The 14,016-nt window shown below is 45.9% G+C and overlaps 1 protein-coding gene across 5 annotated transcripts in view; it reads right to left on the minus strand.

Moving 5' to 3' along the window:
• masp1 (MBL associated serine protease 1) overlaps positions 1 to 14,016 on the minus strand; it is a 409,480-nt gene that overhangs the window by 233,168 nt on the left and 162,296 nt on the right. The window lies entirely within an intron of this gene.

A 14,016-nucleotide genomic window follows, 5' to 3' on the forward strand; every position in this document is an offset into this window, starting at 1 on the left:
CCAACAACCCTCACTGCAGCGACACCACCTCAACAATAATTCTGTCGCTCAGTCTGGGGAGTGAGGCCAAGAATTCTGCTTCCCTCAGATCTGTTTGCAACACCTGCAGTTTCCAGTGGTCTCTTGTGATCCAAAACATGCACCAGGATGCACCCTTCATTGAGGTGTGAGGTGCCCATGGACATGTTGCCAGAGCAGTGTGTGTCGGATAAAACTATTTGGTCAAATTTATTTGCAGGTTAAATACACAGAAGCCAAAAGACACAGCAAGATATTTAACAGCACAAATTTAAATAAAAACAATCAAATTAGAATGAGTACACAAGGATTTAAAAACCCTTTCCAGAACCATGTTTCTTACAAACTCTGATAAGCAATGTGATTTATGGTGAAAGAGTCAGGTTTATCTGTGACTGGTCAATAGGCAGACGTGTTGCTCTTTGACGATAAGTAACCCATGGGGTTTAGAGACTTGGGTCAGCCCCAGGATCCAGGACTTATGCTATAGGGCGTCTGTCATATTCTGACAATTTGTTTCTAAATTAATGTAAAGAATCTTACAACACCAGGTTATAGTCCAACAATTTTATTTGAAAATCACAAGCTTTCGGAGGCTTTCTCCTTCGTCAGGTGAGTGTGGGAATCCTTGAATGTTTCGCATTTATAGTCAGAGAACAATACCTGGTGATTACAGATAATCTTTCCAACTGCCCGTTGTCAAGGCAAAGTGTTCAGACAGAGAGGTGTTACCTACAGGACCACCGAATATACAAACGGTCAGAACACAAAACAGAGAGAGAGAGAGGGAGAGAAACATCCGAAAGGAAGAGAAAGACAGAGAATGACCCGTTGTATTAAAGATGTGGAGATGCCGGTGATGGACTGGGGTGGACAAAAGTAAGGAATCTTACACAACACCAGGTTATAATCCAACTGTTTTATTTGAAAATCACAAGCTTTCGGAGATTATCTCCTTCGTCAGGTGAGTGTGGGATTCCTTTTGGATGTTTCTCTCTCTCTCTGTCTTGTGTTCTGGCCATTTGTGTATTCGGTGGTCCTGTAGGTAACATCACTCTGTCTGAACACTTTGATTGCCTTGACAACGGGCAGTTGGTATTGTTCTCTGACTATATGCGGCAACCTTCCATGGAATCCCACACTCACCTGACGAAGGAGAAAGCCTCCGAAAGCTTGTGATTTTCAAATAAAACAGTTGGACTATAACCTGGTGTTGTAAGATTCCTTACGTTGTAAAAACAGATAACTTTTATTCGCTGGTGGGGTTACGTGTAGCGTGACATGAACCCAAGATCCCGGTTGAGGCCGTCCTCATGGGTGTGGAACTTGGCTATCAATTTCTGCTCAACGATTTTGCGTTGTCGTGTGACTCGAAGGCCGCCTTGGAGAACGCTTACCCGAAGGTCGGTGGCTGAATGTCCTTGACTGCTGAAGTGTTCCCCGACTGGGAGGGAACCCTCCTTTCTGGCGATTGTTGCGCGGTGTCCGTTCATCCGTTGTCGCAGCGTCTGCATGGTCTCGCCAATGTACCATGCTCTGGGGCATCCTTTCCTGCAACGTATGAGGTAGATAACGTTGGCCGAGTCACAGGAGTATGAACCATGCACCTGGTGGGTGGTGTCCTCTCGTGTGATGGTGGTATCTGTGTCGATGATCTGGCATGTCTTGCAGAGGTTACCGTGGCAGGGTTGTGTGGTGTCGTGGACGCTGTTCTCCCAGTCGGGGAACACTTCAGCAGTCAAGGACATTCAGCCACCGATCTTCGGGTAAGCGTTCTCCAAGGCGGCCTTCGAGACACACGACAAGCAGAAATTGATAGCCAAGTTCCGCACCCATGAGGGCGGCCTCGACTGGGATCTTGGGTTCATGTCACGCGACACGTAACCCCACCAGCAAATAAAAGTTATCTGTTTTTAATACAACGGGTCATTCTCTGTCTTTCTCTTCCTTTCAGATGTTTCTCTCCCTCTCTCTCTCTGTTTTGTGTTCCGGCCGTTTGTATATTCGGTGGTCCTGTAGGTAACACCTATCTGTCTGAACACTTCGATTGCCTTGACAACGGGCAGTTGGAAAGATTATCTGTAATCACTAGGTATTGTTCTCTGACTATAAATGCGAAACATTCAAGGATTCCCACATTCACCTGACGAAGGAGAAAGCCTCCGAAAGCTTGTGATTTTCAAATAAAATTGTTGGACTATAACCTGGTGTTGTAAGATTCTTCACATTTGTCAACCCCAGTCCATCACCGGCATCTCCACATCATTTCTAAATTAACTGAGCAAACCTCCTTCGTGCTCTATTCTGCTTCCTCATCTTATTTTTGCTCTCTCCCCTGTCATATTGGACCAGCTTTTTCTGTCAAAGTAACAGTGAGGCGAATGGCACTCTCGTTATTTATTCAACTTCAGGAGAGGGGCAGATGAGCGGTTAAAGGCCCACCCCCAAGAGTCGCTGACCGAGATGTGCCACTCCACCGTTAGCTTCGCGAAAACGGCATCTCACTGTCTGCCTCACCGGTGAACGGCGTGAGCTTCCTGTATCTGTGGTAAATACAAACTAAACTCGCCACAGAAAGTTAGGGCTCGTCATAGACGAAGAATAGATAGGGGAGAACCAGTGGATGTGGTGTATTTGGATTTTCAGAAGGCCTTTGATAAAGTTCCACATAAGAGGTTAGTGTGCAAAATTAAAGCACATGGGATTGGGGGGAATATACTGGCATGGATTGAAAATTGGTTAACAGACAGGAAACAGAGAGTAGGAATAAATGGGTCTTTTTCAGGGTGCAGGCAGTGACTAGTGGGGTACCGCAGGGATCAGTGCTTGGGCCCCAGCTATTCACAATATATATCAATGATTTGGATGAGGGAACTAAATGTAATATTTCCAAGTTTGACAACGACACAAAACTAGGTGGGATCGTGAGTTGTGAGGAGGATGCAAAGAGGCTTCAAGGTGATTTAGACAAGTTGAGTGAGTGGGCAAATACATGGCAGATGCAGTATAATGTGGATAAATGTGAGGTTATCCATTTCGGAAGGAAAAACAGAAAGGCAGAGTATTATTTAAATGGTGATAGATTGGGGAATGTTGATGGACAAAGGGACCTGGGTGTCCTTGTACACCAGTCACTGAAAGCAAACATGCAGGTGCAGCAAGCAGTTAGGAAGGCAAATGGTATGTTGGCCTTCATTGCAAGAGGATTTGAGGATAGGAGCAAGGATGTCTTACTACAGTTACACAGGGCCTTGGTGAGACCACACCTGGAGTATTGTGTGCAGTTTTGGTCTCCTTACCTAAGAAAGGATATACTTGCCATAGAGGGAGTGCAGCAAAGGTTCACCAGACTGATTCCTGGTATTCACTCGAGTTTAGAACAATGAGAGGGGATCTCATTGAAACATATAAAATTCTGATAGGGCGAGACAGACTAAATGCAGGGAGGTTGTTTCCCCTGGCTGGGGGGTCCAGAACGAGGGGTCACAGTCTCAGGATACGGGGTAGGACATTTAGGACTGAGATTTGGAGAAATTTCTTCACTCAGAGGGTGGTGAACCTGTGGAATTCTCTACCACAGAAGGCAGTGGAGGCTGAATCACTGAATATATTTAAGAACGAGCGAGATAGATTTCTAGACACAAAAGGCATCAAGGGTATGGGGAGAGAACGGGAATATGGTATTGAGATAGAGGATCAGCCATGATCATATTGAATGGCGGAGCAGACTCGAGGGGCCGAATGGCCAACTCCTGCTCCTATTTCTTCTGTTCATATGTTCTTGCTCTCTCAATAGGGAATTGGATAAATATTTCAAAGGGAACATTTACAGGGCTCTGGGGAAAGAGCGGGGGAGTGGGACTAAGTGGATTGCTCTTTCAAAGAGCCAGCATGATGGGCCAAACGGCCTCCTCGTGTACCGTGTGTTTCTATGATTGTGCTGCGGACGGAGCACAGAGTGCAGCGGAGCACCAAGTGAGACAGCTGAGAGTTTGGTGAGTGTGGGAGTTCGGTGAAGTGGGGGAAGGAGGTGCTGCTTTTCCTAACTTTTCCCCAGAGCGGCAGTGGACCTGAGAGTCGAATACTGAGATTGGGGAATAAAAGCAGCATCAGACCTGCAACAAGAGACAACTACTGTGCGACGTCACAGGTGAGGCAGGAGAGTCCGAGAGGTGAGCACAGTATAAAAGGAGAGACCGAGAGTGGGAGGAGAGTCTGAGAGTCTAAGGCAAATTTTGGAGTCTATTATTAAGGAGACAGTAACGGAACATTTAGATAAGCATAATTTAATAGGACAAAGTCAGCATGGCTTTATGAAGGGGAAGTCATGTCTGACAAATTTGCTTGAGTTCTTCGAGGATATAACGTATAGGGTGGATAAAGGGGAACCAGTGGACGTAGTGTATTTAGACTTCCAGAAGGCATTCGACAAGGTGCCACATAAAAGATTATTACTTAAGATAAAAAATCACGGGATTGGGGGTAATATTCTGGCATGGGTGGAGGATTGGTTATCAAACAGGAAGCAGAGAGTTGGGATAAATGGTTCATTTTCGGACTGGCAACCAGTAGCCAGTGGTGTTCCGCAGGGGTCGGTGCTGGGTCCCCAACTCTTTACAATCTATATTAACGATTTGGAGGAGGGGACCGAGTGCAACATATCAAAATTTGCAGATGATACAAAGATGGGAGGGAAAGTAGAGAGTGAGGAGGACATAGAAAACCTGCAAGGGGATATAGACAGGCTGGGTGAGTGGGCGGAGATTTGGCAGATGCAATATAATATTGGAAAATGTGAGGTTATGCACTTTGGCAGGAAAAATCAGAGAGCAAGTTATTTTCTTAATGGCGAGAGACTGGAAAGTACTGCAGTGCAAAGGGATCTGGGGGTCCTAGTGCAAGAAAATCAAAAAGTTGGTATGCAGGTGCAGCAGGTGATCAAGAAAGCCAACGGAATGTTGGCTTTTATTGCTAGGGGGATAGAATATAAAAACAAGGAGGTATTGCTGCAGTTATATAAGGTATTGGTGAGACTGCACCTGGAATACTGCATACAGTTTTGGTCTCCATACTTAAGAAAAGACATACTTGCTCTCGAGGCAGTACAAAGAAGGTTCACTCGGTTAATCCCGGGGATGAGGGGGCGGACATATGAGGAGAGGTTGAGTAGATTGGGACTCTACTCATTGGAGTTCAGAAGAATGAGAGGCGATCTTATTGAAACATATAAGATTGTGAAGGGTCTTGATCGGGTGGATGCAGTAAGGATATTCCCAAAGATGGGTGAAACTAGAACTAGGGGGCATAATCTTAGAATAAGGGGCTGCTCTTTCAAAACTGAGATGAGGAGAAACTTCTTCACTCAGAGGGTGGTGGGTCTGTGGAATTTGCTGCCCCAGGAAGCTGTGGAAGCTACATCATTAGATAAATTTAAAACAGAAATAGACAGTTTCCTAGAAGTAAAGGGAATTAGGGGTTATGGGGAGCGGGCAGGAAATTGGACATGAAGCTGAGTTCGGATCGGTCAATGCCCTGTGGGTGGCGGAGAGGGCCCAGGGGCTATGTGGCCGGGTCCTGCTCCGACTTCTTGTGTTCTTTAGATTTGTGGTTGGGATCAGATCAGCCATGATCTTATTGAATGGCGGAGCAGGCTCGAGGGGCCGATTGGCCTACTCCTGCTCCAATTTCTTATGTTCTTATGTTCTAATTCATGGCAGCACAGCTCGCACCCGTGATATGCTCCTCCTGCACTATGTGGGAAGTCATGGACACTAGCAGTGTCCCTGGCGACCACGTGTGCAGGAAGTGTGTCCAGCTGCAGCTACTGGCTAATCATATTTCGGAGCTGGAGCTGCGGGTGGATTCACTGTGGAGCATCCGCGATGCTGAGATTATCGTGGATAGCACGTTCATTGAGGTGGTCACACCGCAGGTAAAGATTACGCAGGCAGAAAGGAAATGGGTGACCGCCAGGCAGAGTAAAAGGACCAGGCAGGTAGAGCAGGAGTCCCCTGGGGCCATCTCCCTCTCAAACAGATATTCTGCTTTAGATACTGTTGGGGGAGATGGCTTATCAGGGGAATGCAGCAAGAGCCAAGTTCGGGGCACCACGGGTGGCTCTGCTGCACAGGAGGGGAGGAAGAAGAGTGGCAGGGCTATAGTGATAGGGGATTCAATTGTCAGGGGAACAGATAGGCGTTTCTGCGGCTGCAAACGTGACTCCAGGATGGTATGTTGCCTCCCTGGTGCTAGGATCAAGGATGTCACGGAGCGGCTGCAGGGCATTCTGGAGGGGGAGGGTGAACAGCCAGTAGTCGTGGTCCGTATCGGTACCAACGACATAGGTAAAAAAAGGGATGAGGTCCTGCAAGGTGAATTTAAGGAGTTAGGAGATAAATTAAAAAGCAGGACTTCAAAGGTAGTGATCTCAGGATTACTACCAGTGCCACGTGCTAGTGAGTATAGGAACAGGAGAATAGACAGGATGAATGCGTGGCTGCAGGGATGGTGTAGGAGGGAGGGAGTTAGATTCCTGGGACATTGGGACCGGTTCTGGGGAAGGTGGGACCTGTACAAGCGGGACGGGTTACACCCGAGCAGGACCGGGACGAATGTCCTCGCGGGGGTGTTTGCTAGTGCTGTTGGGGAAGGTTTAAACTAGAGTGGCAGGGGGATGGGAACCTGAGCGGGGAGTCAGAAGGGAGTAAAGTTGAGAGCAGCAAGAGAGGGGAAGACCCAGGGGAAATCTACAAAACAAATAGTACAAACAGTTGTTCAAGAACAAGTGAAAGGGAAAAGCGTAGAGCAGCAGAAAGAAATTGTACTTTAGGCACCACAGATATAGTTTTTTTTTTATTCGTTCATGGGATTTGGGTGTCGCTGGCAAGGCCGGCATTTATTGCCCATCCCTAATTGCCCTGGAGAAGGTGGTGGTGAGCCGCCTTCTTGAACCACTGCAGTCCGTGTGGTGAAGGTTCTCCCACAGTGCTGTTAGGAAGGGAGTTCCAGGATTTTGACCCAGCGATGATGAAGGAACGGCGATATATTTCCAAGTCGGGATGGTGTGTGACTTGGAGGGGAACGTGCAGGTGGTGTTGTTCCCATGTACCTGCTGCTCTTGTCCTTCTAGGTGGTAGTGGTAGCTGTCGAAGAAGCCTTGGCGAGTTGCTGCAGTGCATCCTGTGGATGGTACACACTGCAGCCACAGTGCGCCGGTGGTGAAGGGAGTGAATGTTTAGGGTGGTGGATGGGGTGCCAATCAAGCGGGCTTCTTTGTCCTGGATGGTGTTGAGCTTCTTGAGTGTTGTTGGAGCTGCACTCATCCAGGCAAGTGGAGAGTATTCCATCACGCTCCTGACTTGTGCCTTGGAGATGGTGGAAAGGCTTTGGGGAGTCAGGAGGTGAGTCACTCACCGCAGAATACCCAGCCTCTGACCTGCTCTTGTAGCCACAGTATTTATATGGCTGGTCCAGTTAAGTTTCTGGTCAATGGTGACCCCCAGGATGTTGATGGTGGGGGACTCGGCGATGGTAATGCCGTTGAATGTCAAGGGGAGGTGGTTAGACTCTCTCTTGTTGGAGATGGTCATTGCCTGGCACTTGTCTGGCGCAAATGTTACTTGCCACTTATGAGCCCAAGCCTGGATGTTGTCCAGGTCTTGCTGCATGCGGGCTCGGACTGCTTCATTATTTGAGGGGTTGCGAATGGAACTGAACACTGTGCAATCATCAGCGAACATCCCCATTTCTGACCTTATGATGGAGGGAAGGTCATCGATGAAGCAGTTGAAGATGGTTGGGCCGAGGACACTGCCCTGAAGAACTCCTGCAGCAATGTCCTGGGGCTGAGATGATTGGCCTCCAACAGCCACTACAATCTTCCTTTGTGCTCGGTATGACTCCAGCCACTGGAGAGCTTCCCCCCTGATTCCCATTGACTTCAATTTTACTTGGGCTCCTTGGTGCCACACTCGGTCAAATGCTGAAAACTAGAAGGCGTAAGGCGATTAACCCAGCATCAAAGCTGAAGGTCAGGCTCGGGTGTGTGGCCCAACTAAGAGTTCTATATACAAATGCAAGGAGTATAAGGAATAAATTAAATGAACAACAGGTTCAAATTCAAATTGGAGGGTATGATGTGATAGCTATCACTGAGACATGGCTGCAGGATGGTCAGGATTGGGAACTAAATATACCGGGTTATAAGGTCTACAGGAGAGACAGGGAAAATGGAAGAGGGGGAGGAGTAGCCTTAGTGATTCGAGATGAAATCACTTCAATGATAAAGGAGGATATAACGAGAGGTAAGCAGCCAACAGAGACCTTATGGGTTGAATTGAGAAATAGGAAAGGATCCAAGACTACAGTGGGAATTGTGTATAGGAGCCCTGGCAGCAGCTCTGAAATGCTAGATTGTTACAATGCAGAGATTAGACAAGCGTGTAAGAAAGGCATAGTGGTCTTAAAAGAAATGACAGCCATCCGTGGCGAAGTAATGAAATTAAGGATAGTATCCGACTAAAAACAAGGACATATAAGGTAGCCAAACTTAGTGGGAGGATAGAAGATTGGGAAGTCTTCAAAAGACAGCAAAAAGTAACGAAAGGATTGATTAAGAAAGGGAAGATTGATTATGAAAATAAATTAGCAAAAAATATAAAAACAGATAGCAAGAGTTTCGATCGTTATATAAAAAGAAAAAGGGTGGCTAAGGCAAACGTAGATCCCTTAGAGGATGAGACCGGGAAATTAATGGTGGGAAACATGGAGATGGCAAAAATGCTGAACAAATATTTTGTTTCAGTCTTTACGGTAGAGGAAACTAAGAATATCCCAACACTGGACAAACAGGGGGCTCGAGTGGGGGAGGAGCTAAATACGATTAAAATCACTAAGGAATTGGTACTCAGTAAATTAATGGGACTCAAGGTGGATAAATCCCCTGGACCTGATGGCTTACATCCAAGGGTCTTGAGGGAAGTGGCAGTAGGGATTGTGGATGCTTTGGTAATAATTTTCCAAAATTCTCTGGACTCGGCAAAGGTCCCGGCAGATTGGAAAACTGCTAATGTAACACCCTTATTTAAAAAGGGTAGCAGGCAGAAGGCTGGAAATTATAGACCAGTTAGCCTAACATCTGTGGGGGGTAATATTTTGGAGTCCATTATTAAGAAGACAGTAGCAGAACATTTGGATAAACATAATTTAATAGGACAAAGTCAGCATGGCTTTATGAAGGGGAAGTCATGTCTGACAAATTTGCTTGAGTTCTTTGAGGACATAACGTGCAGGGTGGATAAAGGGGAACCAGTGGACGTAGTGTATTTAGACTTCCAGAAGGCATTCGACAAGGTGCCACATAAAAGATTATTGCGGGTCCCCTAGCAGAGATATTTGAATCATCCACCGCTACAGGTGAGGTGCCTGAAGATTGGAGGGTAGCAAATGTTGTGCCTTTGTTTAAGAAGGGCAGCAGGGAAAAGCCTGGGAACTACAGACCAGTGAGCCTGACATCTGTAGTGGGTAAGTTGTTAGAGGGTATTCTGAGGGACAGGATCTACAGGCATTTGGAGAGGCAGGGACGAATTAGGAACAGTCAGCATGGTTTTGTGAGAGGAAAATCATGTCTCACGAATTTGATTGAGTTTTTTGAAGGGGTAACCAAGAAGATAGATGAGGGCTGTGCAGTAGACGTGGTCTACATGGACTTCAGCAAAGCATTTGACAAGGTACCGCATGGTAGGTTGTTACATAAGGTTAAATCTCATGGGATCCAAGGTGAGGTAGCCAATTGGATACAAAATTGGCTTGACGACAGAAGACAGAGGGTGGTTGTAGAGGGTTGTTTTTCAAACTGGATGCCTGTGTCCAGCGGTGTGCCTCAGGGATCGGTGCTGGGTCCGCTGTTATTTGTTATTTATATTAATGATTTGGATGAGAATTTAGGAGGCATGGTTAGTAAGTTTGCAGATGACACCAAGATTGGTGGCATTGTGGACAGTGAAGAAGGTTATCTAGGATTGCAACGGGATCTTCATAAATTGGGCCAGTGGGCCGATGAATGGCAGATGGAGTTTAATTTAGATAAATGTGAGGTGATGCATTTTGGTAGATCGAATCGGGCCAGGACCTATCCGTTAATGGTAGGGCGTTGGGGAGAGTTATAGAACAAAGAGATCTGGGAGTACAGATTCATAGCTCCTTGAAAGTGGAGTCACAGGTGGATAGGGTGGTGAAGAAGGCATTCAGCATGCTTGGTTTCATTGGTCAGAACATTGAATGCAGGAGTTGGGATGTCTTGTTGAAGTTGTACAGGGCATTGGTGAGGCCACACTTGGAGTACTGTGTACAGTTCTGGTCACCCTATTATAGAAAGGATATTATTAAACTAGAAAGAGTGCAGAAAAGATTTACTAGGATGCTACCGGGACTTGATGGTTTGACTTACAGGGAGAGGTTAGACAGACTGGGACTTTTTTCCCTGGAGAGTAGGAGGTTAAGGGGTGATCTTATGGAAGTCTATAAAATAATGAGGGGCATAGATAAGGTAGATAGTCAAAATCTTTTCCCAAAGGTAGGGGAGTCTATAACGAGGGGGCATAGATTTAAGGTGAGAGGGGAGAGATACAAAAGGGTCCAGAGGGGCAATTTTTTCACTCAAAGGGTGGTGAGTGTCTGGAACGAGCTGCCAGAGGCAGTAGTAGAGGCGGGTACAATTTTGTCTTTTAAAAAGCATTTGGACAGTTACATGGGTAAGATGGGTATAGAGGGATATGGGCCAAGTGCAGGCAATTGGGACTAGCTTAGTGGCATAAACTGGGCGACATGGACATGTTGGGCCGAAGGGCCTGTTTCCATGTTGTAACTTCTATGATTCTATGATTCTATAAGATAAAGACTCACTGGATTGGGGGTAATATTCTGGCATGGATGGAGGATTGGTTATCTAACAGGAAGCAGAGAGTTGGGATAAATGGTTCATTCTCGGACTGGCAACCAGTAGCCAGTGGTGTTCCGCAGGGGTCGGTGCTGGGTCCCCAACTCTTTACAATCTATATTAACGATTTGGAGGAGGGGACCGAGTGTAACATATCAAAGTTTGCAGATGATACAAAGATGGGAGGGAAAGTGGAGAGTGAGGAGGACTTAAAAAAACTGCAGGGGGATATAGACAGGCTGCGTGAGTGGGCGGAGATTTGGCAGATGCAATACAATGTTGGAAAATGTGAGGTTATGCACTTTGGCAGGAAAAATCAGAGAGCAAGTTATTATCTTAATGGCGAGAGACTGGAAAGTACTGCAGTACAAAGGGATCTGGGGGTCATAGTGCAAGAAAATCAAAAAGTTGGTATGCAGGTGCGGCAGGTGATCAAGAAGACCAACGGAATGTTGGCTTTTATTGCTAGGGGGATAGAATATAAAAACAGGGAGGTATTGCTGCAGTTATATAAGGTATTGGTGAGACAGCACCTGGAATACTGCGTACAGTTTTGGTCTCCATACTTAAGAAAAGACATACTTGCTCTCGAGGCAGTACAAAGAAGGTTCACTCGGCTAATCCCGGGGATGAGGGGGCGGACATATGAGGAGAGGTTGAGTAGATTGGGACTCTACTCATTGGAGTTCAGAAGAATGAGAGGCGATCTTATTGAAACATATAAGATTGTGAAGGGGCTTGATCGGGTGGATGCGGTAAGGATGTTCCCAAGGATGGGTGAAACTAGAACTAGGGGGCATAATCTTAGAATAAGGGGCTGCTCTTTCAAAACTGAGATGGGGGGAAACTTCTTCACTCAGAGGGTAGTAGGTCTGTGGAATTTGCTGCCCCAGGAAGCTGTGGAAGCTACATCATTAAATAAATTTAAAACAGAAATAGACAGTTTCCAAGAACTAAAGGGAATTAGGGGTTACGGGGAGCGGGCAGGAAATTGGACATGAATTTAGATTTGAGGTTAGGATCAGATCGGCCATGATCTTATGAAATGGCGGAGCAGGCTCGAAGGGCCGATTGGCCTACTCCTGCTCCTATTTCTTATGTTCTTATGTTCTTATTAATGGGGGACTTTAACCTTCACATAGATTGGGGAAAGCAGACGAGCAACTGTCAGAAATGTAGTGAATTTCTTGAGTGTGTCCGGGATAGTTTTCTACAGCAGCATGTCCGAGAGCAACAAGGGGGCAAGCCATACTAGATTTAGTAATGACTAATGAACCAGATTTAGTTAATGGCTTAACTGTGCGTGAACATCTATCCAATAGCGATCATATGTCACTCCACTTTTTAAGAAAGGAGAGAGAGGGAAACCAGGGAATTATAGACCAGTTAGCCTAACATCTGTTGGGAAAATGCTGGAGTCTTTAATTAAGGATAGGGTGACTGAACACCTCGAGAATTTTCAGTTAATCAGAGAGAGCCAGCATGGACTTGTGAAAGGTAGGTCGTGCCTGACAAACCTGATTGAATTTTTTGAAGAGGTGACTAAAGTAGTGGACAGGGGAATGTCAATGGATGTTATTTATATGGACTTCCAGAAGGCATTTGATAAGGTCCCACATAAGAGACTGTTAGCTAAGATAGAAGCCCATTGAATTGAGGGAAAAGTATGAACTTGGTTAGGAAATTGGCTGAGTGAAAGGCGACAGAGAGTAGGGATAATGGATAGGTACTCACATTGGCAGGATGTGACTCGTGGAGTCCCGCAGGGATCTGTCTTGGGGCCTCAATTGTTCACAATATTTATTAACGACTTAGAAGAAGGCATAGAAAGTCTCATATCTAAGTTTGCCGATGACACAAAGATTGGTGGCATTGTAAGCAGTGTAGATGAAAACATAAAATTACAAAGGGATATTGATAGATTAGGTGAATGGGCAAAACTGTGGCAAATGGAATTCAATATAGACAAATGTGAGGTCATCCACTTTGGATCAAAAAAGGATAGAACAGGGTACTTTCTAAATGGTAAAAAGTTAAAAACAGTGGATGTCCAAAGGGACTTCGGGGTTCAGGTACATAGATCATTGAAGTGTCATGAACAGGTGCAGAAAATAATCAATAAGGCTAATGAAATGTTGGACTTTATATCTGGAGGACTGGAGTACAAGGGGGCAGAAGTTATGCTGCAGCTATGCAAAACCTTGGTTAGACCACACCTGGAATACTGTGAGCAGTTCTGGGCACCGCACCTTTGGAAGGACATATTGGCCTTGGAGGGAGTGCAGCGTAGGTTTATCATAGAATCATAGAATCATAGAAGTTACAACATGGAAACAGGCCCTTCGGCCCAACATGTCCATGTCGCCCAGTTTATACCACTAAGCTAGTCCCAATTGCCTGCACTTGGCCCATATCCCTCTATACCCATCTTACCCATGTAACTGTCCAAATGCTTTTTAAAAGACAAAATTGTACCCGCCTCTACTACTGCCTCTGGCAGCTCGTTCCAGACACTCACCACCCTTTGAGTGAAAAAATTGCCCCTCTGGACCCTTTTGTATCTCTCCCCTCTCACCTTAAATCTGTGCCCCCTCGTTATAGACTCCCCTACCTTTGGGAAAAGATTTTGACTATCTACCTTATCTATGCCCCTCATTATTTTATAGACTTCTATAAGATCACCCCGAAACCTCCTACTCTCCAGGGAAAAAAGTCCCAGTCTGTCTACCCTCTCCCTGTAAGTCAAACCATCAAGTCCCGGTAGCATCCTAGTAAATCTTTTCTGCACTCTTTCTAGTTTAATAATATCCTTTCTATAATAGGGTGACCAGAACTGTACACAGTACTCCAAGTGTGGCCTCACCAATGCCCTGTACAACTTCAACAAGACATCCCAACTCCTGCATTCAATGTTCTGACCAATGAAACCAAGCATGCTGAATGCCTTCTTCACCACCCTATCCACCTGTGACTCCACTTTCAAGGAGCTATGAATCTGTACTCCCAGATCTCTTTGTTCTATAACTCTCCCCAACGCCCTACCATTAACGGAGTAGGTCCTG

The sequence above is a fragment of the Heptranchias perlo genome, chromosome 13 (genome assembly GCF_035084215.1).
Source record: "Heptranchias perlo isolate sHepPer1 chromosome 13, sHepPer1.hap1, whole genome shotgun sequence".
Classification (NCBI taxonomy): domain Eukaryota; kingdom Metazoa; phylum Chordata; class Chondrichthyes; order Hexanchiformes; family Hexanchidae; genus Heptranchias; species Heptranchias perlo.